The sequence below is a fragment of the Aristolochia californica genome, unplaced genomic scaffold, assembly GCF_029961685.1.
Source record: "Aristolochia californica isolate CCGP_79_NKW_82.1479 unplaced genomic scaffold, dmAriCali1.0.hap1 SCAF_12, whole genome shotgun sequence".
In the NCBI taxonomy this organism is placed as follows: domain Eukaryota; kingdom Viridiplantae; phylum Streptophyta; class Magnoliopsida; order Piperales; family Aristolochiaceae; genus Aristolochia; species Aristolochia californica.
In genome coordinates, this window is record NW_027181793.1 from 255,565 (window position 1) to 281,410 (window position 25,846).

At 35.3% G+C, this 25,846-nt stretch overlaps 1 pseudogene; it reads left to right on the forward strand.

Moving 5' to 3' along the window:
- The first annotated feature begins 118 nt into the window (after positions 1 to 118).
- Positions 119 to 25,592, forward strand: LOC137945559 (pentatricopeptide repeat-containing protein At1g71460, chloroplastic-like; annotated as a pseudogene).
- The last annotated feature ends 254 nt before the right edge of the window (positions 25,593 to 25,846 follow it).

Genomic DNA, 25,846 nt, shown 5'->3' on the forward strand with positions numbered 1-25,846 from the left:
AAACTTTTGAGAGTAAAACAGAAAAGGCTTTATTTTAATGGAGTTCAAAGGAGGAGCATGGTAAAAGACAAGGGAATTGCTATTTTAACAGTGGAAGAAGATGAAATACAGCTGGAGAATGGGAGAACTCATTACTTCCTCACTGGCTCCCATCCACTCTGTTGGAGTCTCCGGAGTGATGAAGGAAATCAGGTATAAGTCTCCGACGTCGCCATCTGTTCGCCGCGTGAAGAAATCCCTTCTCCGTATGTACTCTCCGAGTCTCCGTACGCGACGCCATGCACGGTCATCGGTTACGTCCCTGCCATGATCAGAAGTTGGATCAGGATTTTATGACACAGAACAGTCGCAGGAATCGACGAACTCTGTTTTTTACCTGAGCTCAGAGACGAGTTCGAGGGCTTTAAGATTTAAGATATCTGGATTCTGGATTACAGCTCGCGACAACTGAGATTGACCAGGTGTACGGCCGTTAAAATAAAGGCGGACATAGATTCACGTAATCTTTGGCAAAAGCTCGGTTGGGTCCACGCGTATTTGACACACGTGGCTTGGAGGGCGGTGGAGGTTCTTTCGATCCCGCTCGTGTGTGAACAGGTGGGCCCTTCTGGTTGAACCGCCACGTGCCAACTTTTCAAGTTTCCCGAGGGAGTGGCTCATGGAACTTCAGATTCATCGATTTGACTTGTGCTTGATTAGTAATAATTAAAAAAATAATATTTTAATTGTTTTTAATGTAACTGGTAAAAGGAACCTTGCCGACGAGGGATCCCTCCCTTTCCATCTCCATCCTTGTGTCAACTCAGTTATGTCAACAAGTAATAAATTAAAAAACCAATATATCAATACAAGATTTTAACTTTCAAAATGGAACTGTTCCAGCCAGTTCAATCCAAGGCCCAAAAACACCAAACTTGATAATACGAGTTCAAAAATTGTTGTTAGATTTTGAACTCATCAACCGGTTCGCAACTAGCTCGAGCTCGGCTCAATTCCGGCTTGGTTCGGTTCGCATAAATCCGAACTTGAATCGAATTCAATATCAGGTTTCCGACTCATTTAAGTAAATGAGCCAAATACAAACAAGACTCGATTTGGTTCGCGAACTAGTTCGTTTACTTAAACCTAGGGTGATGAGTCAAGACTCGGGATTGAATGAGGAAAAGAGAATGTCGAAACCTCTCCAGTCATGGCCGAAGGAGGAATGGCGAACGCCGAAACCTCTCCATCTCGAGGAATTACAGGGGCTGAGAGGTTAGAGCCAGTGGGATGATCGTGTGTGCCTTCTCCGATTACAGGTACTCTCCCCCCTCCTCCCTCGCTCCGTCTCTTTTTCTTTCTTCTACTAGCGTATTGTCATTTGTTATAAATTTCGTTCAGAGTTGGCCTTCTAGAGCCTCTCCTCTTCACAACTTCTTTGCCTCTCGCTTAGTCGAAAATGAAAATTTAAGCATCAACCTCTCTTCATGAAGTGAGGCTACAGACAGAGAAGAGCCACTTCACAAAAGGAACAAAAAAATTGAATATCAGAGTGGCAAAATCGAGATCCTTGCCGGCTTTTTCATTGTTTTATGGCTCATACAACGTCTATGTTTTAGAGAAGATCACTATCATTTTTCTTAAAATCTCTTCAAGGTACCTCACTCACCTAAAAAAAATTGTATTTGAAATCTTACTTTCATGTTTTGTTTTGGTTGACAAAATTTATTTATTTATTATTTTATTTTATTTTTTTAAATGATGTATGAAATTCTACTTGGGAGTTTGTTCTGGCTACTTCAAACTAAAGGTGAGGAAACCCATTTCCATATTGCGGTTGATTATATATCACAGGTGTTCAAAAAGTAAATAACTAATAGGTTGTTTGATGGTATTGCAATTTTTTTAGCCTATATTCGCTTTTGTTCCTATTTTTCCACCTTGAGAAAGCATCACTGAGTGACCTTCATTTTTCTGATCTCTTCCTTCCCCTCGAGCTACAACCTTTTCCATTACTTTGATTTTCATCTTGATTTTCAATCTTCTCCCTTTTCCATTCTCTTAGATTTTTCTATTCTTTCTTTTTCTTTTTATTAGGCTCTGTTATTTCTGTAAGTTATGCTTTACATTCTGATTTTTTTCTCAAATAAATGTGCAATCCTTGTTGATTGAATCACGATATATGTATTTGTTATAGTGCTGACCACTTGTTTGATAATATGTGCATGTGAAAATCGTCTGGCTAGAATATCATAATTTCTTTAACTATGAAGCAAATATCTTGTTCATTGCAAGAGTGTATCATTCCCAACCTGAACAAGGAGATACAAAGAAAAGTTAGAAGTAATGTGGAGCTTTAGATGTTTGTTGACAAGACAGTCTTCTTGTCCTCTTCTTCCTCATCTGAGAAATCTTTTCGCCATTTCGAACAACACCATAAACGATAGTCTAAAAAATCATGTCAGTTACTAAAATGCAAACCTTTTTAGTGTTCTTAATTACCTTCAACAAGACTTTGTGTTTTGTGTTACGAATTAAACGCCCTAATTCCAACCTAACAAGAGTAAAAATAATAAACACAGAAGAAGGAAAAAAACAAGCACGAAAAAGCACAACAAGATTTATACAGGTTCGCCTCAAGGTGAGACTACGTCCAGTCTTTCGCCGCTACAGTAATCTACCATGAAGATGAAATAGTTTACAAGAGAAATTGCACACTTACATGTGTTTCTCTCTAACCTTTTGGGCTGCAACTCGAGATGCTCCTTGGATTAAGATCATAAAACCCTAATAGCGGTGCCCCTCAATTATAAAGAGAAAATTAGGACAACCGCAATACAAGAGTAAAATTCTCAAACTGCCCTTAATGAAATAATAGTTAATATATAGTGGACCGAGCAGGGGCTCCGCCCCCACACCCCCACGGTGACCTGACCGCGTATGTCGATCCTCGACCACTTCAGCATAGGACATTAATTAGGCTCCACAACTTAACATCTAGCTCGCATTTTCCTCTTTTCAGGTGCTCTTACTACTGTTATGGCAAGTCTTTTTTGTATAATTTTATCTCTTCTTGTTATTTTAATTTCTTACATTTTTTTTCTATTTCCTTATATTGGGAATTGATTATTTGGGGAAATGATTTGGGGTACTTTGTTGAAGAAGTTGTACGAATCATGGGAAGAAAATCCTGACATTGGTTTTGTTGTGATGAAAGTGCCTCTCTCTAAGTAGTGCAATTGAGTATAACAAACAGTAGTACATACTCAAAATTTAAGACATACCAAAAAATATGACTTGGTGGATTTTTAATGCCAGTAGTAAACTACCTACACCCCATCTTAATGCAAGAAGGTGTTTAAGACATAAATGTATATTGGGTTTATAGTTTTTATTTGGGTGATTGTCAATTTGATATTGATATTTCATTTAATTTTTTGTGTTTCATTGCTGAATAAAGTTTATGCATACTATTATGTGGTGTTTATGAACAATTTTATGCAGAGTGTATAGATAATTTTATGTAAGGTTTATGTACAGAGGTCATGCCCAATTTTAAGTAAAATTTATTCATAATTTTATGTACAGTTTATTTGATATGTATTTTATGCAAAGTTTTAAATGTAAGTTGGAGCTCAAACCCAGCTCAAGCTCGAGCTCGATTACAATTTTAGGCATGAGGTTGGACTCGGCTTGAGCTTGGCTCGACTCGATTCATGCCACCCCTATCTACACTAATAAAATCCTTTAAAGGAAGGTACATATTCTTAATTATTATATTACATGAGTTTTTGTAAGACTACGTCTTTTTTACTTTTGAGATCATCCTATACTTTTACCAAATTTTGTTGCAAAAAATTCATTTTTTCATTACAAATTTTTTTACAATAGTATGTTTTGCTGCAAAGATACATTGCTAGATTGTCGTTACTTATGTTTTTAATGATGAAAATTAAGATTTTGTTGGTTTCAAGATCCTTGCCTAAAATGTTTTTGATGATAACATACATTTCAAATTTAATTTATGTTCTTTGAAATAGTTTTAAACAACTAAAAAATATTAGAAGCACCATTGTTTGCACAAGCTTCAACTACAACAATAGCTGAGAAAAGGGATTGCTCAAACAAAAGGAACATGTAAAAACAAAGTGATTCAATGAAGAACTTTGCAGTAAAACAAATATTCAAATAATTGTGGATGTTTGTGCAACACACCTGTAAAAGCATCGATAGAGTGTGATTATTCAAACAAGTTTGAGGATTAAACAAAACAAACAAACAAAGAGTTCTACTGGAAAAGAGAAAGTTGTAACGAAAGCTATGTTCAAATAAACTACACCAACATAGAGTTTTGTTGAAAAGGAGTATTTGGACATAGTGAACAAAACAAAGGGTTTTACAGAAAAAGGAGAATGTTTGAACAGGAGGAATGATAAGAGAAAAAAAAGCACCACAAAAATTCTTAGTAGAAAAAAGAGAATGTCAACCAAGGTCAAGAGTTCGAACAATGCATGCCAACAACAAGTTGTCTAGCTGAAAAATAAATATTCAAACAAAGTTTAGAAGCAGAAGCCTCATAGAAAAAGAATTGTTCGAATAAGGGAGAATATTCGAGTTCCAAAAAAATGGTGCCAGTTGAAGCTTAAAATGGTTAAAAAATTTAAATCATTGTTTATTAATTTTAAATATTAAGAGGGGGATTAAATGCATTATAATTTAAATATACAAATAACACGGATAGGTAAAGTAAAAAAGTAAGTGTATACACAACCACAAAAAAGATCTTTCCCAACGAATTTGAAAAATTACTTTATTCTTTTAAAATGGTTAAAATTTTAAATAAATGTTTATTAATTTAAAATATTAAAATTATAATTTATATATGTATAATGAATTGTCTTCTTTAGTTATAATACTATTTTTTTAATATTTATTAATTTTAACATCATTATTGTTTTATTTATAAATAATAAATTACTTCTCTGATTACTTCAGTAATATTATTTCATTATAATATATTTTATATCGTTTTAAAACAAAAATAAAATCAATCTAACTTGCTTCGTGTCCCCCCCCCCCCCCCCCCCCTTCTTAGGGAGGGAAAAAGGAAGGGGAGAACAAAATGAAAAAGAAAAAAAGAGGAAAGGGGAAAAAGAAAGGGAAAATAAAGAGAAGAAAGGAAAAAATACTACGAGGAGGAGGAGAAGAGAAAAAGGAAAATTAAAAATGATAAAAAATTTAAAAAATTTTAAACAAGTTAAAATTATCAATTAAGATGAAAAAGGACAAGGAAAAGTGAAAATAAAAGAAAAATATTTTTTTATAAATAATAAATAATTAAATTGGTTAATTAAATTTTCTTGTAGCTAGTACACTAATTAATTTACACAGTGGGAAAAATAAATTACGATGAAAGCTAGAAATCACTTTTGAGTATCTCTACGGGGTAGACTTCAACAGAAATTTGAAGAGTAACAATAACAAGTGATTGAGTTCAGTAATTTCTCATATGATATTATTAACTCTCAAGATATGGTAATATGGAGAAGATAAAATTGTTTGAAGCACAGACAAAACTAGAAGCACCCCTTATTTCAAAGAGAGAGGAGGGTAGAATATTCATATTTCATTTGATGGTCAAAGACAATTGAAAAGAAATATTTAAAATGATAAGAGTTAAAAAATCAATAATTTAGACACGTAATTATAATTTTCTAATTAGATTTATAGTTTTCACTTGATAATTTAATATCCATAATTAAAAATTAAAAATAAAATTTAAGATCCCTTTTCCATCATAATTTATAAGAAAAGACAAAATAAGGTAAATATAAAATAGAAGAAAATAAAAAAATATCAAAAAAAATGTGTCATAAAAATAATTAATTAATTACTTTGAAGTTTTATTAATTTTTATTTAATATCTAATATTATTTTATTTTAATTAGTATCCTTTTCTCCAAATGAAAATGATTTTGCTGGGAAAGATTTCTTCTTGCAACTAGGGGTGGCATTGAACCAAGCCAGTTCACGAGCGGCTCGAGCTCGGATCGGTTCCAGCTCGGTTCGATTCGATTTATCTAGATCTTGACCGAACCATGGTTCTGTTTGAAAGCTCGCGAGCTGGCTCGTTAACTTAACAAAGGCTCGGGACTGGGAGCAGGGAGCCGAGAGCGGGAGTTGTCTTCGAGTTTGAGTTCGATTTCTTCCTCCCATTTCTTTCTCCCCTCGTCTGTCGTCGCTGATCCTTGTCACCATCGAGCCCCTCCCGTTTGCTATTGTGGCCGCCTTCGTCACTATCTACAGCTGGTCGTCAGCCGCCTTCATCGTAGACTCCCTTACCCCCGCGTCATCTCAGTAGCCGCTATCTTCGTTGCTGCTTCCATCGCTGCCACCTCCGTCATAGCCGTCAGCCCCAACGACAACTCCTCGCCGGGGCGGTTAGACCCCGTGCCCCCTGCGTCATCTCAGCGGAAAACCAGAGACCTTAGTTAGGGGAGAAATATTTTGCCCCCTATGCACGTGAAGAGTGCGAGATCACAAGCACGTGAAAAAAAAAGTTCTTGAACTCCGACTGTCTCTTCGTCATAGCTCTTGAAGAGACTCAAATTGTTTGAGATACTCTCTTAATACTAACTCAACTCAAGTTTTTCAGAAGAACAGATTGGTAGCATTTCAAAACTGATTTTGTACGAATCCATGCTCCGAAGAAAAAATGAAAATGGGCATACGATTAAGACATCCAAAACCATTTTTCTTAAACTTTTTCTCTGTCTCCATTATCTGGTTTTCCAGTGCTTGAATCAGAACGATTTGTTTGAGTACAAATGGACAAAACTAGTGTTTCTTTTCAAATGAATGTTTTTGTGTTTGATTATTGAATAAAGTTTATGCATAATTATACAGCTTTTATGAATAATTTTATGCATAGTATATAGATAATTTTATGCAGGGTTAATATACAAAGGTTATGCCCAATTTTATAAAATGTATGTATAATTTTATATACAATTTATTTGACTTGTATTTTATGCAAAGTTTTAAATGTAGGTAGGAGCTCGAACTCAAACTTAGTTAACATTATTGGGCTTGAGCGAGATTAAAATTTTAGGCTCGAGCTCGCGTTCGAAATATTTAAATCATGCTCAGCTTGAAAGGTTCGGGCTCGGCTCGATTTGATGCCACCCCTACTTGCAATGAATTTATTGATTCACTAAAAAAGTGGATCTTTCCCAAAAAAAATTGAAATTTCACTAGGAAGGATCTCCCACAACCATAATAAATTTACTTTTTTAAATAGTTATAATTAGTTTATTCTTTTAAAATGGCTATAATTTTAATAATTTTCAATGTTTATGAATCTTAATTATCATAATTATTTTTATTTTAAATAATGAATTGTCTTCTCCGGTAATAATTTTTAGTCATTTTAAATATTTATTAACTCTAAATATTATTTATTTTTATTTATGAATAATGAATTGTTTTCTATATTAATTTAATAATATTATTTAATTATACTATATATTTTAAATTACTTTAAACTAAAATAACATTATTCAAATTTGCTTATTCCCCTCTCCAAAGAAAAAAGAGGGGAGGGAAAAAAGATGAAGAGAAAAAAGAAAAAGGAAAGGGAGGGGAGGAGGAAAATTTAAAATGAAGAGAATAAAAGTTAAAATGAAGAGGGAAAAAAATAGTAGGATGAGGAAAAGATAAAAATGAAAAATTACAAAAAAAAAATCAAAATTTTAAAATGTAAAAAAAGTTATAATTAAAATGAAAAGTACAAGGAGAAGGAAAAAATATAAATTTATTTAATAAAATCTATTTAAATTTTATAAAATAATAATTTATTTATTTATTATTTTCTTGTAACTAGTATACTATGTAATTTACATGGGGGGGGGGGGGGGGGGGGGGGGGGGGGGGGGAGGAGAGAGAGACCTTTATTAGATAGACCTCAATAGAAAACTGAAGAGTAATGACAAAATGTGATTAGGTCCTCGTAACAATTTATTGACTCTTGAGATATGGTAATATGAAGAAGGCCAAAAAAATTGAAACATGGAAAGAACCAAAATTGCCCCTTATTTCAAAAAGAGGGGGATATGTTATTCACATTACATTTCATGGTTAGAGGCATGTAGAAAATATTGAAGAGCAAGTATGAAAGAGTCTTAAATGATGCACAGAAATAATTAATGTGGAAGAATCTTATAGAAGTCTCATGGGAGGAAGTCTTACAAGAGTATCTTTGTCAAATTGTTTTAGTTATTTTAGTCTTCTAATTATGTTTAGTCGTTTAATTATTCTAGGACTAATCTTTAAGAGTTAAACTTTGGGTGCAATTGGAACATGGGTAGTTTATTTGTAATCTGATTCTACTAATTTTTCTCTATTATAAATGACTCACATTATACTTAGTTGTAATTAAGTCAAAGAGTTATTTATTTTTTCAATAAATTCAACACAAAATAACTGTTTAAAAAAAGATAAGAGTAAAAAAGATAACTATTTAAAAATATAAATTATAATTGTCTAATTTGATTTATAGTTTTTGTTGACCTAGAGTTGATTCCCATCCATATTTTAAGGATAACAAAACTTCATAGTCCAAAAAAATATAAATTTAGCATTCTTGAGGTTTTTTTTCAAGAAACACAAAAAGCAAGAGAACCGACATATGCATCTCCAGACCTCAAGCTCTATTGATGTGTCAAGTCATCTTGAAGAAGCACCCACCGGTGAAGAAATGAAGAATATAAGCTTAGAGTCTGAGTTGTTTAGAAAATCTCATGAACTCTAATTATATAAGAGGGAAACCCTAAATCTTCAAAATTGAGGTAAAAATAAACTTTTTTTGGAGCTTTAACGCGTATTGCATTAACAACATATTTTATAGATGTATATCAAAGTTTTAAACATGTTACAATCACTTAGGATAATTTTTTTCATGCTTTGATTCCTAGATTAGAAACATAATCAATCAGTACCTACCAATGATTGATCATTCAAAACGTAACCTAGTTGTAAATATAAAACATGATTGAACAAATAGGGTGATTGATCGATCAAATAGAATTTAGCCAGAATGAGCTATAAAGCATGATTGATCATTCCCACTAGACTGATCGATCATCCATGTCCAAACATTGAAAAATTATAAAGCACAAATGATCATACCTACAATATTGATCAATCATATAGAAGTATGCCAAAAAGAGATACAACATGGTCGATCATACACAAGTCATTGATCAACCATACTTAGTTTTTACATAACCAGAGGATTAATGCATGATCGATCAATAGGGGTGGACTAATCGATCAACTTAAAGTTTCTAATATGCCTGACAAGTATTGATCAATCAATTAATCGATAAATTAGCCTAAAATCTAAAACAATTATAGTCGTTACACATGATTGATGGATCATTATTTTCATTAATCGATCATTGATATGTTAGCTTTTTAAAAATGACTAGTTTAGCTTGGGAAAGTTTTAAGTACTTCACCAAACTTGCCTTAACATTCATAATTGATCATTTGTTTGCAAACCGACTGCACCCAAAGCAATCATTACTTGAAATCTATTTCAAAATCATTCTTGAGACAAAAAGGGAGTCTCGCTTCTCTCAAATTTCTCCTTGTATCACTTTACATCAAGTTCCAAATACATCTTCATTTGTGCTTCAAATTTGGAGTCTCGAAAATTCCAAAGGAGAACGTTTTCTCTCCATTAATTTCAAGGGTGTAAGTTTTTCTTCTTTTGTATTTTTATCTTTCGATTCATAGGTTGATCTAGAATCTTTATTCAAGATAAAAGAGCTTGCTAGACCAATAATCTAGTTGATAAATCTCTGGGGAAATTATTGTAATTGAGTATTTGAGCATACATATGGCTTAAAAGAGAGCCAAAATCTCTTTTGTGTAAATTCCAACTAATAGAGCTAATTAGTGGATTTTTTCAAGCAAAGGTTCTTGGGCGGTAAAAACCAATAGGGGAAGATTGATAACAAAATATCTTTGTGTTATCTGTGGTGAGTGCACTTTACATTTCATATTTGCTTTAATTTTCAATTTTGCACACTTACTCTAAATTGTAAACACTCAATTGTTAGCCCAGGTGACTTCTCAAGAGAGGGGTGAATTGAGAATTTCAAATTAAAATTAAGTAGTGCGTATAATAAAAAAGTTATGCCACAAAAGCAATTTCAATATAAAGTAAACATGCATGCACCGTAGGAGATGAGAATTTTTGTTATCGATGTTCCCCTATTGGTATTCACCGCCCAATAACCCTTGCTTGGAAAATTCCATTATTCTTAAAATTTCTAATATTTGGAATTACATAAAGAGATTCCAACTTTGTTTAATCCACGTGTAGCACAATACACACTTTTTACAAAACTCAATCTAGAAGAAATGCCTTTCTATCTAGATCAAATAGGTTTTAGATCAACCTTTCACAAATGAAAATAAAGAAATGAGAAGTTACACCCAAACACTTGGAGAGTACCTTCTCCTTGAAAGAGCCAAGCTTTCACTTCTTTTCACCACAACGTAGAGTGTGTAGGAGCTTGAGTAGAATGAAATGCAAGGAATATGTGAAGAAAAGAGTAATGGTAATGCAATTGTGTAGCGTTCTTTCACTCAAAAGCACTTTGAGAAGTATTTGTAAAATTTGAGAATAAAGGCTTGAAAATTTTGCCAGTAAATACTCATTAACTTCTCTATGTGTGGTTTGGTGGGGTATTTATAGCTTCACCAAGCCAAACTAGCCATTTTTTGCCCGTTTTAAAAAATCAGTACGTTGATGGATTGTAAAGTGATTGATCGATTAATCGATCATAATGACTCTTTTTCTATTAAGATATGATTTATTGATCGATCAACAAGTTACCATTGATTCAGAAAACTTAACTTGATTGATCATTTCCAGGGGATGACCGATCAATCAGAATTCTCTCTGGTTGTGAAATGCAAGTTGATCAATCAATGAACTTCCTATGATTGGTGATACTTTATGTCCTTGTCTAGCAAGATTCTTTCTAATCAATCAATCATGTGGTATAATCGATCATTCCATGTAAATTTTGCTTGCTTGTATAGTATTGATTGGTGAGTCCAAATGGCATGATCGATCATACGTTATCTCATGATATGGCAATGTTTGGGATGATCGATCAATCGACTTAGGTTGATCAATCATGGTTTATAGTCTTAGCTTGCAAACTTTTGGATGATTGATCTATGGTAGAGGTTGATCAATAATTCCAATGCCAGTTCAACTAAATTAAATTTTAAAACATGAGAATGATTTAATCTAAATGCTCTACATGTTCTAGAAGAAGTGTATGATGTTCCTAAACATGTGTATATGCAACATGTGTCCTAAGGCTCCATGTACACCATTGCACTTTAAAGAAAAGAGTTAGGATAGCTCTCTTGCATTTTTTATTGAGTTTTGATATACATCAATAACACTTAAACTCTAGGCTTCACACTGTCTTCTTCTTCATGGGTGCTTCTTCAAGAGATGTCCTTCTATGTTGCTTGAGGTCTTGTGTAGGCTTAAGTGCAAAAGGGAATAAAAAATGGCAGTCCTAAAGACTAGAGAGAGTAGTTAGGCTAGAGACAAGAGGCAGTAGAGGATAGTCTTTAGAAAACTCTCAATCTTTTGCTGACTTTGTTGAAGCTCAATTTGCATGGCGTTCAGCTATTCTTGGATCACAAGAACAGCTGCCTATGTCACCTGAATGTCATCCAAAGTGTCGTTATGTGCTGAGATGTGATATGTAGATTATGAAGTGCCTTCTTTAGTGTGTCTCCTCTTCGCAAATTCAAACTTATCTGCTTGAGGTTTTGGACTTAACTCATCTCCAGATTTAACTAACTGATAGGTGTGTTAGGAATTAGACTCTCTAATTCCAAACTAACAAGAGCAATAATAATAATCGCAAAAAAAGGAAAAGCAAGCACAAAGAAAAGGCACAAGATTTATACAGGTTTGCCTCAAGGTGAGACTATGTTCAGTCTTTCGCTGTTGCAGTAATCCACTATGAAGATGAAATAGTTTACAAAAGAAATCGCACACACTCATGTTTTTTCTCTAACCTCTCATAGCCGCAACTGATCGACCCGCGTACCCACTCAAAATAAGGCATTAATTAAACTCCACAACTTAACATGGCAATGTCTCTCTGAATGGTATCTTTTTGAACACATTGACCTCGCCATTTGATGAAGCCAAAATTTCCAACTTTAGTTTCTCCAATGGACTACTTTTTGGTGATGTCCACTGACTCTTCATCCACAGAGTCAACTCCACTCCGTCAGAGGATGGTTGTGAATGCTTGAGTGAAGGGTAATCCATCCACTCAAGAACTAGCTTCTATGTCTAGCATCCAACTAGCCATGAAGTAGAAAAAATTGAGTTGCACTCTTTGAGTGATTACAACATCCAAAATATGATAGAGTTCATCAATCTTGAGTATGTCCCCTTCCTTGGGTTGAGAACGTGAGTGACAACTTCCATTATTACTCTATGTGCCATCATGAGGACCTTGATTTTAACCTTGTAAGAGATTCTCGCATGTTGCCCAAAACGAGTATAATTGCATCTTGTATGTTTTGAGGGCAGTTGGGGTGAAGATCACTAAGCATACCTTCACGTAGCGAGTCATCCCCATGAATGTCATCCCAAGAAGATCATTCAAATCCATGGAATGGATTGGCATCAAGGTCTTCTTCACATAGGAAGAGATGTTCAGATTGTTGGGACCGACTTCTTTTATTTCAACATTTGAATAGAATTCCTTCACGAGGATGGGATAGACCGGCTCATCCAATTCAAGTAGCCCCTTGTCCATCAATTTCTCTAGTGAAAAAAACTCATGTCAACCTTGCACGGCACCACTATGCTTTTATTGGCAAAGTTGGCAAAGTACTTACCCCGTTGTTGCCTTGTCCAAAAGTAATCTCTCCAATTTGGCATATCTTCAAAGATTTATGGTTCCTTGGACGAGGTTTTCTTCTTAGCCATGACCTTGATGTGTACCATGGTGGAAATTTTCGATTTTGAGTGAAAAAGAGGGTTTGAACCTTTGTTCTCACTCAAAATTGAAAGAGAAATGGAGGATTAGGACTCTAGAGCTCTGAGGAAACGTTGGAATATGGTTTTGGAATGATTGAAGTGAAGAGATTGGGTTAAAAATTATTTGTGTCTCTTCAACTTCTCAGTTTGCACAGTGAATGATCAATCATTCAGTGTCAATGACCTATGCAGAGTTATGGATATTGGAATGTAAAAATGAGACTCTTCCTTCAATCCATGGATTGGGAGATATGGCATGTAACAGAGAATGGGTCATTTGAGCCTCAAAAGCTTGAGAATGACATTACAGTTACAAAAGAATTTAGTGAACTAACTAGGGAAGATAAAGAGCAGTTCAAAACAAACTCTGAGACAATAAACCTCTTGTTATGAGCCTTAGGACCCAATGAGTTCAATTAGATTTCTACATGCAAGACCGCCAAGGAGATACGGGAAAAACTAGAGGTCATGCATGAGGGAACGACTAGAGTGAAGGACTCTAGGATTAATATATTGATAGCTCAACATGATGAGTTTCAAAATGAAAACAGGGGAAGAAACAAACTCTAGGTTCACTTATATAATCAATGAGTTGAATATTCTAGGAGAAGACACGTCCTTATTTAGGCAAAATAATAAGCTCCTCAAGGCACTTCCAAAGTCATGAGACATGAGGAAGACCGCCATCCATGAGATGCAAATTTTAGAACAATGAACTCGGAAGAGTTACTAGAAATCCTTCTTATCCTTTTCAAAACAAATGAACAAATAAAAAGATAAAATTGCCACCTCGTTCGATACTTTTCATTTGTTTTAAGAATTCTGATAATGTTCTTCATTCAAGAATTCCGATACATCGAATATAATACCGAAACACGACCACCGCCAGCTTCCCAGTCAAGGGAAAAAAGTTGTCCTTCAATATGGTAAAAGTGGAGACTCGTGCGTTGTTTGTGGGAAGAAGGGGCACCGCCTCACCGCCCATGTCTTGTCCGCCGTGTCTGCGCGTAGAGCAGCAGAGATTTATGGGGATCGCGTTCCGTCGGTCAGTAGCAGTAGTTCGCTCACCCATCGCCGACTCTGAGGCGTGGAGCTTTACGACTGATACAGGATTTGTACTGGTTGGTGCCGCTGAAGAGGGTCCACTTCACACCCATAATTTCCATAGCAAGACTCCAACATACACCGAAGAGCGAAAAGACTTTCTTTCGTATACCCACCCAGTCTTACCAACCTGTGGCAGACGAAAGATGGTGCCGTTTCAGCCATCTTCTATGACAGGGACGGCCTATCCACTTCACTAACTTCATACCAGATCGTAAAGCTTCATCTTCTCGCCAAAAGCAAATCATTTTACCAAGAGTTGGTGGCATTTTCGGATCAATTGGTTGGTTTATAGATGTACTTGGAATACACCCTATACTCTCCTCTGTAAATGAGTAATGACAGTATCACAAAAACTAGATGAACATAGACTCTGGGCTTTGGCCAAGGCTAGCTCTACTGTAAATGCCATTATTTTTTTCCAAATCTTAGCTTTACAGCCACTCTATTATACTTAAATCTGTCAACAACAGTGATCGATGAGAGTAATTGAATAAGAGAAAGATATGTTGGTAATGATATTTTTGCCATGACATTATAGATAATAAAAGTGTAGGGAGAAGAGGGAGCATAAGACAGAGATAGTACTTACATTAATTGTTGGAAGATGTTGGTGATTTGTGTTAAGTATTTGGCTTTCTTTGGGTTGTATTGGTTAGGTGCTTACATTAATAAACTAATTGACCCAATCATCATTGTTCATCTTAGGATGTTCAAAAATACTAATATCAAAAATACTAATCTCATCCCCATAATGACAGATTTTGGACCACAAAATTTCATTTGATCTCAACTGTAACCAAAGGCTATCCCTTCTGATACTAGTATTTTTTTAAGCAAATGTATAATATGTTAGATAGTTTTTTTTTTGAATATGCCAATGATGTACATTTTAGACTTAACATGTGTAAGTATGGGGTATATTTTGGGAGATTTTTATTAAACTAACCATTTTTATTAAAATATTTATCAAAATAACCGACTTAGAAACTTATTTTTAAAAATATTCAACTTTGATCAGTCAACAACCTAGTTAAAAAGTCCAATGGAACAACATTGATAGCCATGTGGTGCCACATCGTATGAAATGTCAGCAACCAAAGGTAACATCTGCCACATCACCAATACGCATACATCATCCACAACAACGGCTGCCATGTCATTGACGTGCCACATCACCCTTACTTCATTTTCTCTTTTTTTTTTCATTATTGATTTAAGTTATTTTTTTAATTTAAAAAATATTTTTAAATTTTTATTCTAGGTTCTAAAAATAAAATTTTAAAACCTAAATAAATTTTAACAAAATATTTTTTAAATTACAAAAGAATTTAAATCAGTAATAAAAGAAAATTGGGAGAAAAGGAAGAAGGGCTGATGTGGCACGTTGCTGACATGGTAGCCTACGTGGTGGGTGATGTGCGCATGCGGGTGACATGATAGATGTTACCTGTGGTTGAGGACATGGCAACTTACATGGTGGACGATGTGCGCATGTTGGTGATTGTGAAGCAGGGGTCCAAGGCCCATCCCAAAACGATTAACCAACTTAGGAAACCTATTTCCCAACTGATAATCTCAAATCAATGTAGGATTATTCTTTAACACTTCCCCTCACGTGTAGGCCCTTTTTTGTTGCTCTACAAGTGGATAAATTGAGTGGAGTCCCACATATGAGTACCTGCTCTGATACCATGTGAAGTTGGGACTAAGGCCCATCCCAAAATGACTAGCCAAAATGAAGAGCCAGCACCATTTTTTCGTCTTTTTTTCTTCTTGTCAGTGTCTTCAACTTTGAATAAACCAATTAATGAAGGAAAACAAAAGAGAGAAAATAAGGTAGAGAAAAGGAGAAAACACAAATAAGAAAAATCAAAAGTGTTGTAAGAGGGTGTTAAAAAGATGTTAGTCTATAAAAAAAATTAAGAACTTGTGTGGCTCCTTGTGGACCAAGAACATTGGAGGACATCCGGTTAATTAGATAGCAAGCACTCAACTCAACGTATGGCCACTAAAATTGAAGGACATTCATCAATAACAAAAAAATTATTTGTCCATGTGGTGTGCATATTGTTCTTTACATTGAATTACTTTTATGCATGATATTTTAATTACATGCACAAGTTGTTTTTAATTTGAATATCTCAATTCACCCCGCCTCTTGAGAAGCCACCTAGGCCAACATTTTTTTGTTAGACCTTCTTTTGATGATGTTTATGCTTCCATGCTCAGGATTCCAGCCAAAAAACACACATTCAACCGCATCAAGTGGAAAATTCTTCATTGTTCTCCCAAGGGAGTGGCAACTATGGTAGATGAAGAGGAAGAGGATGTAGATACGATGGTAGAGGCAGGGCTAGAAGTAATGACGCCACCTCTAACTCCTCTAATTCTGGTCAGAACAAGAAGTGTATTTTTTTTAGGTAACTTCAAACCCTTATAAAGGAAAGATGACCATGAGGAGCACTATGACTTCTAACAAAAACTTAAGACAGTAATGGTTGCTCCTTCAAGTAAACCTACAATATTATTGCTACCATTGGTATATTCTTTTTTCTTCCATGTTTCAATTTTCTACCTTGGATCATTGATTCTAGAGCCTTTGAACATGTTACTGGTAAAATTGGCAGCTTACCTTTTTTATCTCCTTGTGCTAATAGACCAATTTGTATCTATTGCAGATGGATCTCAAATCAATGTTCAGGGTACTGGTACTTCTTATATATCCTCTTCTCTATTACTTAACAATGTTTTATTAACCATGCACGAGGAGATTACTTAAGGCCCATAATTGACTAGTTAAGCTAGTCGCCACCTTCCTCCCCCCCCCCCCCCCCCAAACAACCACAAAACCAAGTGATTGGAGGAAATAAACTTCATCAAGGACGTCACTATTAACATGTTGGAAGATGGGCCCACGCCCACATATCCAAGTGTGTTGGAAGATGGGCCCAAGCCCACACGACCAAGGAAGACCCACATATCCAAGTGTGTTGGAAGATGGACCCAAACCCAGGAAGACCCACATATCCAAGAGTATTGGAAGATGGGCCCAAACCCATAAGATATGGGACCCACCATGATCACGTGAGGTGGCATAAAAAGTCTAATAGAGTTACAATTATTATAGCTGCAAGTCTCACAGAAAAGTTTCAGTTTAAAGGTGTTTTAGTCATGTTAGTCTTCTATTTATATTGAGTTATTTAATTATGCTTATCTTTAAGTGTTAGAGTTTGGGTGTAATTGGACTCTACTACCTTCCTCTATTATAAATAGAGGTTCATGTACTCTGATTATAATAAATCAATGAAATATTTCTCTTTTCCATAAATTCAACATAGTATCAGAGTAAGTTCTGTGAGTTGACTCGATCACCCCATAGAAGTAATGTGATCCTTTTCATATCTATTATCTCTAGTAGTTTAGGTTCGTATTTTTTTTTTCTCTTTTTAGTCCCTATACCCGTTGTTTGCTTTGCGTTTTCACCTCTATAATGAGTTCTTCATATTACATATTATATATTGATGAAAATATATTCGAGTTTATTTTCCACGAAAAAAGGTTTCTCTGTAATCGGAGTTATCTAATCGATATTTGGAGTAGCAAATGTCAGATTACAAAAGAGGTTCGAACAGCAGCAAAAAGTTTCAACTTCCAAGTTATTTTATGCTATCAAGAATGAGACTTTATATGAAGAATTATATTTCAAAAGAAATATGTGTAAGTCTATTTTATTACCTATTCAACCAATTCTCAATATGAGTGTTTTATAAGGAGATATTGATCTTGGAAGAGTCAATGGTTATGCTAGCAAAAGGAGAAAGAGTACTTAGTTTGGCCAGATTACAGAGACCGAAATCTACCAGATTATGTATCTCAATAGAAGTATATTTTATGAAGATAAGTTATACTTGTATAAAATTTATTTAAGTCTAGTTTCAGAAGGAGAAAATTTCATATAAATCTGATCTATTTTTAAGGATATATTCGTATTTGAAGAACCAAAGGTCATGTTGGTATCCTGTTGCACTGAAAAATCCGAATTTAAGATGAATTATTTCATGTGTCCTTATTACTCTTAAGGATTTTCATTATTAACCGGTTATCTACTGCTTTACTACTGCAAATTTGGTACATGTAATTTGGGTATTGGCCCATTTTTTATGCTGCCATTGTCTCTTTGATTGAGATATTATTATGAAAGAAGGACTCCTCGATTGCTATCTATTGTCAGCATTGGTTATCTTGATGAAGATTTGAATAAAAAATATTGTGGCCCCATCATCTTATCTTCCTTTGATTCTCATTATCATGTTATTTTTATTGTTATTACTACATCTATGTTATTTGGTTCAAGTTGGGATCACTGCCATTACCTCCCAGCTTAAGGGAAAAAGTAGAAGAAGAAGTACAAGAAAGAGGTATTTTATATGTTGTGATAATTTTAATGTGACAAAAATATTCAAGAAAAGGGGGAGCACAAAAATGAAGTTTTTGCATCTAAGAAGAAATTTTTGTAGCCAACAAAATAGAAGACCAAAAATCCTGACTCGCAATAATAATTGTGGTAATTATTGATGATACCTGACTCGGCTCAACTCAATTCAATTTCTCAGGCTGAATTATTATTTTGAGGTATTCACAACATATTCCTTCGTCAACATATTATTTGGTGCAGATACTCGCATCAAATTATTTCATGGGTCCTTTTACAAGGATTTTTATTATTTGGTTTGTGTTATATGGGCCCAGGCCCATTTCAACTACAGCTATTGTGTCTCTTTAGATGAGACATTATTATTGAAGAAGTGGTGGCCTCGGTATTCTATCTTCCTATTTACCCATTACCTATTGGTTCTTTGACAACCTTACTCCTACTATCCTTTATTTGACTCTCACATACATCTTGGGGCCAACCTTTTATGTGTTGCTTCGGTTGGGAGTTTAGGGTTTAGGGTTTAGGGTTTATCGTCTATATCATCTATACTCGTGGATCTTTATCACCCATTTCTACCTGTGAGAGTCAGTGCATGGGCTGGGACACCATGATGGATGAGCTTATTACTACATATATGTTACCCCCCTCCCCTTAATTGGCATTTATTCCTCCTAACACTTAAGAGTCATTGTCCAGTGGAGGGGCACGGTGATGGAGGAGTTTTATTACACTTCTGAGCATTGCGTATAGACGATGTCATACGGCTTGGAGTGATTTTACTCGCACTTATCTTATGCCAGTTGGGCGTCATGGAAGAGAGCATCGACATGAAGGGGAGTGTTGGAAGATATGGAGGACTGCCATTTTATACGAGAAGATCATATACATCATTTGCAGCAAGGTGGGAGTTCATGATGTTCTCTCACCCCCAACTTGAGGGGGAATGTTGGAAGATTGGCCTAAGCCCACACGCCCAAGAAAGGCCAACATATCCAAGTGTGTAGGAAGATGGGCCTAAGTCCATAAGACCAAGGAAAGCCCACATATCCAAGAGTGTTAGAAGATGGGCCCCAAGCCCATAAGATATGGGACCCACCATGATCGTGTGAGGTGGCATAAGAAGTCTAACAAAGGCACAATTATTATAGAAGTAGGTCTCACTAAAGAGTTTCACGTTAAAGGTGTTTTATTCATGTTAGTCTTCTACTTATATTGGGTTATTTAATTATGTTAGGACTTGTCTTTAAGTGTTAGAGTTTGGGTGTAATTGGGACAAAGGTATTTTAATTGTAATTGGACTCTACTACCTTCTTCTATTATAAATAGAGGATCATGTACTCTGATTACAATAAGTCATTGAAGTATTTCTCTTTTCCATAAATTCAACATGACAGAAGAAATTTTCATATCAACTTGATTAATAGACCAATTGGAATTTGCAGCAATAGAGATGAGAAGTCTGACAAAGTTGAGTTCGGCAACTGGAGAGAAAATCTCCTCATAATCAATTCCATATAGAGTTGAGTGAAGCCCTTAACAAATAACTAGCTCTTTAACTGAGTAACTAAGCCATCCAAATTATTCTTGATTGTAAAAATCCATCTATATCCCATAGGTGTTTTACCACTAGGTAAAGAAGTCAAGTCCCCTATATGATTATGATACATGGTTGTCATTTCTTCTTCCATGGTAGCTCTCCATCTTGGATGATTCAGAGCCTTAAAATGATCCTTGGAATAGACACACAAGATAAGGCAACAAGAAAAGTGCAACTCTCCGAGGAGAGTCGGTGAGTAGAAATAAAATTAGACATTGGATGGGAGGTTGAGTCCTTGGAAGGAACACGTGATCGAGGCTCTTTTCGATTAGCTATTGGATGAGTATCAAAGGGAGGACAAAAAACAATAGGAGAAGAGGGAGAGAAGTGGTCATTAAACTCAAAGTTAGCTGACTAAGTAGGTAAATGGTTGGCCAATGGTGAGAAGGGAAAATGTGGTGGCTGCTCTAGTGGCTGGAAAGAAATGTTGATCCAATGGCTCAACAAGTTGGGGCATCCCTATGGACTTCTCAAACCCTAGAGGTGGAAGAGCCTTGGAATAGAATGGTTGTTCTTCAAAAAAAGGTCACATCAACAAAGACAAAGGTCTTATGCAATGAAGACTAAAGCACACACTCTTTTTTTAAACTTTTGAATACCCCAAAAAATATACACTTCAAGGATTTAGGATCAAGTTCAATTTTTCCTAGCAAGAGGTAATGAACAAAATACACACACCCAAAATCTTGAGTTGGAATGGGAAAAGGGGTGTTGTGTGGGTAAAAGGGAAGAAAATGGGGTCTTATGACCAAGAATATTTGAGAACACCTAGTTAATTAGATACCAAGCAGTCAACACAACATATGACCACTAAAATTGAAGGACATTCATCGATAATAAAAGAGCATGGGCAACCTCTAATAAAGGGCAAGGTTTATCAAACTTAATTTCAAGAATACTAAAGATGAAAATTGGCTTTAGGGAAGGAACTAGTGATTGTAATGTGCTCGGGGGAGATGCCCTAGCCGATTGTACCATTGAAGAGCATGATTTGATGAAGCATGCATTGCTGAAATTAGGGTTCAATCCAGGAAATAAAGACCTATTTTTCATGGCTGCCACCAATCACTCGCTTGGTTAGGTTGTCCTAAAAAACACAATAAGAAGGGTAAAAAGTAATAAATCAATTTATTTTCTTGGTAATTGACTCAGATATGAGACTCAATAGAAATTAAGGCACAAATAAAACAATTGACAAAGGCTAATTTGGAGAAGGAGAGGAAGAACCAATCCCATGAAATTTACTTTGTGAGCCATCCGCCATAAACACAAATCAATTAGTAAGACATAAGGATATGGAAGATAAATTACCTAACTTCAAAGTAAGATGTTCTGTGGCATCTAAATCATTAATCCAAGAAGAAGAGCTAGAGCATGAAAAAAAAAAGACATGCTTGTACTGGTAGTGGCAATAGAGGTTGGAGGGGTACCAGAAGAAGAAGCCAACATACCCTTGATTTTATGAAGGACTTCATAATTTTCCTCAATAAAATGTTAGAATTTGCTAGTGGGAAGTATTTTTTGGAATGCCATCCACTTGATCCAGGGTGCATGTTCACCATGTGGCTTCCAACATCTCTGAACCCAATGATTATTCAACCAATAGTAAGAATAAAACTGAGTAGAAGGGTCTCTAGGATATGAAGAATCCCTTGAAGACTCACCACAACATCTTCCTCTACCTCTGCCTCTACCAAAGCCTCTACCTCGGCACTGTCCTTGATAATGGTGACCTTGACCTAGACTAATTGTGGTTGATGGCACAAAAGGTTCAATATTTTGCTCAATCTGCTTGGCAAGAATCCAAAGCATTATAGCACATAAGTTATCAAATGAGAGCTTTGCATATGAACTTAGAATTTGGATTTTGGCAACATCCAGGTATGTTTGTAAATTAGCAAGGTAAATGGCTCCAACTAGTTCCTCTCTTTGTCGTTCATGAACTGAAATATCAGTGAAGTAAGGCTAAGCAAACTTCCACTCTTGTAAGAATCCTCTAAAACGAGCAAAATACATAGTGAGATTTTATGATTGCTTTGTACTATACATGACTTTAAAAATATCATAAAGCTTATGAAGGGTAATTGTACTAGAATAAAGCTTGAGGAATGCACCCCATATATTTTTGGTAGTTTCAAGGGGGTCCCCTTTATTAGCCACAAACTCTTCCATACTATTAATCGGTCAATTTATCGCCAAAGTATATTCTTTAAGCCAATTTTTGTAGGTAGAATTCTCTCCATTCAATGAAGGAGATGGATTTGTGAGTTGTTCATCTAAGTTGACATCTAAGGAAAAAAGAGTTTAAGAAAAAATTCCAAAATTTTGAAGAAAAAAAAATTAAAAAAAAGTTAAATTGAACCCTAAGGAACTCAAGAAAAGATTATAGAAACACATGGATTAAGAAGAATAGGGATGAGCTCCTCCTAATATATATTTATACTATGAATTTAATTCCAAATTATAAGTATAACCTTATGGCTTCTTATGAATAATGCAAGAGAACTAGCAACTAATTCAAGGTAAATCAATCTTGCTTTGAACATGATTGACCTTCTCCAATGCCTTTTCTATTCTAGTCTTCATTCACCTTGCCTATTCAGCTATCCAGGCATACTTTTCATATTGAAAGTTTTTTTTCCAAAGGTTAAGTTTTAATCAAATGGTAAGCCTTCATCATCATTCTTGACGCTTTTATATGCGTCGTCTAGTCGATCAAATTCAATCAAATAGTGTATTGCTAACTTTCTTGGCAAGTTATTTTTTGCCCATTTTTCTCTTTTAAATTTCACAGTTAAATATTTGTTATCATCAAAATTAACTTAATGGAGATTTTTGAACCAACATATCTTAAATAGTTAGATGCAACAAGGCATTTTCAAAAGCTAGTCGTCTCTTTGTATGCCCCTTCAAGTTGTTGAAGAGAGCAGGATGTGTGAATTAAAAACTCAAGTTTATCACATCTAGATCAATGCACCATGTATTTCATGTCTCTTGCCAACTTAAATCATGCAATAGTTCTTTGCCAACCTCACTTATGGGGGACTACTTTGTTGTCTCACTTGCCATCATTAAGAAGAGGTGGGTTTGATACCAAGGTTGACTATAGATCGGAGTACTCATGAATCAGGATACTTTGCCTCAGGGCACTTGGAAACTCGAAAATGATTTTTTTTTCTTGCTAACCAGATTTGGAACCTTGAGGACAAAGTTTTATTGAAGGTGGGCTAGGATGATATGTTATGTTTGAGTTAAGGGTAGTTTTTTTATTGTTGTTATTTAAAATTTTGCTCAAGGTAGGGGTATTTTCAAGGGATCTTTGAATTAAGTAAAAGGTATGAGATAATTTTATGTATTTGGTGTAAGTTTAAGTGTTATAATTCCCCTAATGTGTTGGGCAATGGAGATGGGTGAGGCATCTAAGAGTTTGACCAATCTCTTATCTCTTTGGCGATATTTTTTTCTTTTGCCTTATGTTAAGGATAGTTCCGCATACATTAGTGAGTACAAAGATCTTGCGTTTATTAGTTAACAGAAGAGGTTTCCTAAGTGGCTAGTCATTTTGGGATAAGGCTTTTCGACCCAATTTAACATGATATCATAGCAAGGTTCTCATATGTGAGCATCCACCCAAATTATCTACGTGCCTACACGATACCTACACGTGTGGGGGAGTGTTAAGGATAGTCCCGCATATATTAGTGAGTACAAAGACCTTGTGTTTATTAGTTAACAGGACAGATTTCTTAAGTGGCTAGTCATTTTGAGATAAGGCCTTTGACCCAATTTAACACGTTAGGACATTCTTCCCTCTCGTACACATATATCATATTCTAGACCTTGAACTACTCTTAATCCACTTGAACATATCACAACAATCAAGAAGTCATCACAATTTTTTATATCTTTGGCGTTTTCTTTTCTTTTTGCTTAATACATTCTTCTCTCTCACATGCATATCTCACTTCTCTGCACGTCAATTTGCTATTATTCCATTGGAACATAGTAGGCCACTTTGGGACTTGCTGTTATTTAAAATTTTAATTTTCTTGTTATTTGAATATTTTTATTAAGTCCATTTTTGTTTGATACGTAACTATCATTTCATTCAATAAAATGAGTTATTGAGTTCTTCAGAATTACTCATGACTAGTTTGATCGACATGTATTTCAGATGTGGCATGATTAGGTTAGCTTGGCAGCTGTTTTTGGAGATTGAAGACACAGATGTGGTTGTTTGGGGGTCTATGATTGCTGGTTTTGCTCACAATAGGCAAAGGGGAGAAGACCTGGAGTTCACAAGGTGGATGAGCATTGAAGGAATAAAACCAAATTTAGTTGTACTAACTATGATTCTGCCTGTGATAGGAGAAGTCTCAGCAAGAAAATTGGGTCAAGAAGTGCATGCCTATGTAATAAAGATTAAACACTATCCCAAGCAGCAGCTTATCGAGTCAGCTTTGATTGATATGTACTGCAAATGCAGTGACATGAATTCAGGCAGGAAGGTATTTTACGTATCAATAAAGAAACAGTTTTATGGGCTGCCCTGATGTCGGGATACGCCTCAAATGGTAGACTGGAGCAGGCCCTGAGGTCTATACTGTGGATTCGACAAGAAGGCATCAAACCTGATATTGTTTCCTTTGCAACTGTTCTTCCTGTTTGTGGAAAATTAAAAGCCTTAAAGAAAGGGAAAGAACTTCATGCATATATAGTAAAGAACTGGTTTCTACCGCATATATCTATATCTACATCTTTATCTTTGATTACTATATACTCAAAATGCCAAAGATTAGAGAGTGCTTGTAAGGTGTTTGATGCAATGGAGAAGAGGAACATCGTTTGTTGAACAGCCATGATAGAATCATATCTAAAGAACTGTTGTTCACTTGATGCTCTGAGAATGCTTAGGTCTATGCCAGATTCAAAACAGTGGCCGGATTCGGTAGCCATGGCAAGAATGTACATGCTTGTGGGCCACTGTCTTATTTGATGCTAGGGAAGGAGTTGCAGGGCAGCTATTGAAGAGAGATATGGACAAGTTTTATGGAAGATCTGGAGAGATTCAGAAATTGAAGTTGGTGTTTGATAGAATTCCTGCAATGGGTTATTTAACCTGGACTGCTATAATAGAAGCTTATGGTTGTGCTGGTCTGTATAGAGAAGCATTAGACCAGTTTAAACGTATGAAATCAAAAGGTTTTGAGCTGACCCATTTCAACTTTGGTATGGTTTTATCAATTTTCAGTAGGGGTGGATTTGTTGATGAGGCTATCCAATTATTTAATAGCAAGAGACAAAAGCAGGATGTAAAAGATTCTGAAGAGCACTACAGTTGCATTACGGACCTGTTATTCAGATTATCAGCTTGACATCATCAATGGTTTGATGGCGCTGCAGCAGCGATGGCATCCAGGAGGGCAACTGAGTTTTGCCACTGTGATAACTGGTCCGATGCTGTACTTGTCATAGCAATAAGAAGTTACTAGCAGAAACAGGAGAAATGTATTTCTTGACTACAATGATTATAGTACCTGCATTATTTCATGCTCACTAAAAAGTGATAATAGACATGCAGAAGTTATCTTGAATTGTGCTGTCCACCTGCCTCCTTGTCCTAAACATT